Below are 5171 nucleotides of genomic sequence, written 5' to 3'. Positions count from 1 at the left end.
TCAACTATCCTAAATCTCTCATGTCCTCCTACATTTGAGAACATTTACAATTATGCCTCACAATATTCAATTAAATCCTATTCTCATTAAAATCACTCAAAACCCTTAATAATTACATTAATTCAACATTTAGGAAACCAACTTCCTTAAAACACAAAACCCCCTATGTCTATTAAAGTACAATGATTTTATTGGGCTGAATGCTCCTGCATCAGAATCCCAAAGTAGAAAATTTTCATGATCTCCTGATCATGTGTGTTCATAAGTTGATATAAAGCCTCCAGGGTCCCAAACTTTAGTTTGTAACTGTTTGAAAGCTCTGCACCTTTGTTGCTGCTGTATGTCTGCTATTCTGTTTCATATTCCTCTCCTTGTCAATCAAGTTCAAATTCTGATTGATCATGCTTCCTGTTGCTATCATTTTCCTCCATATGGACTGCTTCATTAATAACCGCTACATTTCTTCAATCTCTGTGTCCAACATATTCTTGGTCTGGTCTATACTTTGCCACTTACTGCTATTTCTTTCTCTCTGTTTCAATTTGTTGTTGCTGTCCACTAACTCTTCAAAATGTTGTTGGTTACTTTCACTTTGTAGTTGTTGGTTTACCTTTTATTCACTTATTTTGATTGCCTCCCTTTCATCCTTACCCTCTGTTAATATTATCTCTTTCTGCACTAAATCCTGACTTTCCAGCATTCTCTCCAGCAATTGAACATCTCTATTCCATGGATTAAATTCTTCCATAGAATCTTCTTCTTCCATTTTTTTTGGCTGCTCATCTGTGCCAAATTTCCTCCAACATCTGCAACTAAACCTACACTCATAAAACAATTGTTAAAATAAAAAACATAAGACTTCTATGCATTTTCCTCCTTTGGCAACAATTCAGCTTGCTGCTCTATTTTCTTCTCCCCTATCAGCACATCAGTATGCTGATTTGAATTCTCAAACGAATTCATGAGACTGTCAACTAGTCTCTCCTCCACACCATCTATTGTAATGATGTCTTTCTATCCCTGTCCACTGTAGTGAACTTCTTCATTCTCATTCAATTATGATTTTACAACCTGAACACTTACTCTTTGGTCTTCCAGCCTTTTCTCCAAAAGACTTAAATCATGCCACAAATTTGCCATCTCACTTGGAATTTCTGCCAAAAGTTCTGTACAATCCTCACAATCTTCTTCTTTGTCACAAGCATAACTTATTGACACTATTTCTTCATTCCCAATTAGAATAAAATTCTGATCCTCTATCCTTTTGATAGTTTTATATGTTTGTCCATCACTCTCCCTTTGATTATTTAAGAAAATCAATTCCTTGTTATTCTCTTCAATAGCAAATTTCTTATCATAGGACATAACTGTCTCATCCCCACTGAAAATATTTCCTCCATTAAGCATGGAATTTATGAACTCCTTCTGCTGTAATAACTCAACTTGAAAGGTAGTCATAATCATACTTTACCTGGAAATTTTCAGCTTCATTCAAGACATTTCCATAAAATGGTTTATCTTCTGCAATACCTACATTCATACACAACCTGTCAGTTGTAAAACCACAAGACCTCATCATCTCATTTGATGATTCAATCACCAATTCCTCCTATTGTTCCAAGTCCTTTACATGAATTAGAAATATTTCGATGGTCTTCTCCTCAATCTCATCAAGTCCTTTACTTGATTGCTTGATATCCTTCTCTACTTCCTCTTTTAAAACATAATTTAGATTTTGCCTGTCTTCTTCCCTTTTTATGACAATATCAGCAAATTGTCCTTCTTTACATGTTTCACCTGTAAACATACACAAATTATCAGATTTAAAATCATCAGACCTTTTGGTCTCACTTGAAGTTTCAGTATTCAAGTCTTCATTTTCACCCAGAACTTCACCCTGCTCTGGTTCACAAATGGACACTTCCATTTCCAACTCAGCTTCTTTGAGTTTTTCTATCAGCCACCTTACTTGCCTATGTTGTAGCATTCTCTGCAACTTATGCCACTTCACCGGCTTCTTCTTTAATACCCAACCTTGTCTTTGACTTTCCTCTGGTAGCATTATCAATACATCAATTTGTTCTTTCATCTCAACAATCTCTCTGTCAATTTCCTCTTGACTCATCCTCTTGCCATTTGTCTTGACATTTTCTTTCTTCCTCTTTCTTTTGTTGTGGTCTTCCTCAGAACCTCTATTATGACTATTAGTAGCCATCTACTTCTCCATCTTCATGAGTTCCTCTCTCATTCACTATGAGCTGCACTAAAGCCTCTACAACAACAAGTCTTCCCTGCTGCCACTTATCTCACCAAGCTTTCCTCTGTACTTGGTCTTTTGGCAAGCAATTGGTTATCTATCTCTGGAACCTCATTTGAGCACTTCTCTCTGGTCTTTCTAGGTTTCAACTCATCTACACCTCTTAAGAACACAACTGTTCTCTTGTATTTCAATCACCATGAAATACTTGGTTCTGACCACTTCTTCTTTCGCTTAGAAAGTCTTACCAGCTGCCTTCATTACTTAGCAATTCTACCCACATCCTCCATGGAATTACCTTTGTGATATGCAACAATACCTCTACAGTAACAAGTCTCTTCCTTTCTACATATGTCTCACTAAGCTTCTCTCCTTTGAGCTCAGTCTTTTAGCATCTCTCTGGTTCTTTCCTTTGGAACCAATTGAGCACTCCTCGCTCCAGGCTTGCTACAATCTTCTCACCTCCTTATGCTGTCACCTGTGCAACCATATAAAAACCACATATTCATCAGTATTCCAATAAAAAAAAAAGATGTTATCTCACCTTCAAGATCTCTACATGATCTTGTTTGACCATTCCACCTATACTTTGAGTGGATTGTCCTCTATTTCTTGCATCTGCTACACATCACCTCTGTGTACCTTCTGTTTGTTAGATTAGAATCTGATCCCCTCTTGCCTGCGTATACATCTTAAAAGACATAACTCTATTCTAAGTCCTTTTCTATAGAATTCCCTTATTCTGTTCTGCTATCAATTGTTCCAATAACAATTATGCTCTGATACCAAATGACGAAAGGTTACCCCTGCTTTACCCACAATTTGCATGGATTATGCACATATCCTGTCTCTCCTAGGAACTTAAACTCTGTATCGAGTTAAATCTTCATTTACTAAGGTTTAAGGTCCCATTAATAAATTTCTATGCGGAATGTTTGATTAAAACCTAACATAGTCTAACCCTCCCTTCAATATGCATGTATCGGAACTTTAATCAACCCTCAAGCCTTCATTTATGACTTTATTAAAGCCTTTCATTAAATCCTTCCTATCGAGACTTTAAAATTCCTCATAACCTTCATTAATGTTAATATCGGGACTTAATCACCGTTCTAAGCCTTCATTATCCCTTTAACTGCATATATATAACCTTTCCCCTATTTAACATTGGTTACATAGCACTTATCGCATGAAACCCTTATATCCTTTAATAATGTTGGACTTACATATACTTTAATACATAAACCTTTCCATCGGCGCTATTTTTGTTTATAGACCATTTACAAAGGAAATACCCACAAAACATACCTTTCTGCTTTAATACGGCCTCTGCACAGATATCGATGCTCCCTTTATCACAATTGCTAATCACTCCTCCGCGGGTTTCATTAACAAAGGCCTCTATCGCATCCGATATGCGATAACGCAATATCGGATTTCAAAATCTATTAATTGCGCCATATAACTTATCAAGTCTGCCCTTATCACCTTTCCACAGTGCTACACTTTGATCTCCAAAACCTCGATCATCAATCAAACAACTTGCACGACAATCCTCCACCATCGATCTTTCTCCGTCAGATTTGACTGTCCATAGGGATTTCAGGTGAACAAATTGCCTGACACTTAACCAGCTTTATGGACCTGATGGGAATTATAAAGTCCCAATCTATTAAAGTTCGGGTCCGATTTCTTAATTAAAGTCTAATTACTTTAGCACTCGATATCCATTAGATGATGAGATCTCTAAATCTTGCGGTCTGCAGGTATTCAACATACACACGTTTTAACTTCCGCACTCTTCCGCCATGTGATTTAATCCTAATCGTTGATCATCCAGATCCAATGATTACTGTGTGCCGATACTCCACTTCTCTGCTCTTCTTTTTCTACTTAGATTTTATGCTATTTTCAGTGTTTGCGGTGGTTCTCGGGTTTCTTCAAAAGGTTATGGATCTTCCCTATTCCACTGCGCACTCTCTCTTCTGAGCTTAAACTCTGCACTCTCCTTTGATCTCTATCTTTACAGAGCTCTACCTTGTCTTCTAATGGATTCAATGATCCATCGTGATCCTCTGTCTTGCTCTCCTCTTCTCTGTGTTTCGCCGAATTCTACCTGCACACATCTATTACAGAATTCCAATTCACTATAATTCAACACTCAAAACACACATTCGAACTCAGAATTGAGTTGATAATATTAATAAATATAAAAAATTATTACAGAATGAGATATCTGTCTCTTTGGCCTGATGTTCTAATATCAGTGGCCTCTGTTTACACTCTGCCCGTAGGCTTAAAACCACACTCTAGCTATCTATCTAGCTTGTCAAATTTCTTATTTTTTAACCTTCGTCTTTTCCTTTTAGGATTAAATTTATACAAAGGGATTCTAAAACCAATTCCTGGTTTAGATCCATAGATTCCTCAACAAAATCCTAAAACTCTTTTTCATCCCTAAAACTCCTCTCTAACCCATAAATTCATGAACTGACTCCTAATCTGAGTTTTACAATTAATTCTCAAACCTCTCATCACTCAACTATCCTAAATCTCTCATGTTCTCCTACATTCGAGAACATTTACAATTATGCCTCACAATATTCATTTAAATCCTATTCTCATTAAAATCACTCAAAACCTTTAATAATTACATTTATTCAACATTTAGGAAACCAACTTCCTTAAAACACAAGACCCCCTATGTCTACTAAAATACAATGATTTTATTGGGCTGAATGCTCTTGCATCAAAGGAGTTCACGAGACTACAACCAATGATTGTAGGTTTTCCTCTTCGGCGTATGGAGTCAAGATTGAATTATGGGTTTCAGAGACCCATCCTATTAGTGGCCCACCTTCCGACTGGATTGCAAATATCAGAACGTTCCTGTCCTTATTTTAACTTGTCTTGT

Source organism: Pinus tabuliformis, chromosome 7, assembly GCF_031772625.1.
Source record: "Pinus tabuliformis cultivar Carrire ecotype Pingquan chromosome 7, CPIR1, whole genome shotgun sequence".
Taxonomy (NCBI): Eukaryota; Viridiplantae; Streptophyta; class Pinopsida; order Pinales; family Pinaceae; genus Pinus; species Pinus tabuliformis.
Note: the sequence above shows the minus strand (reverse complement) of the source record.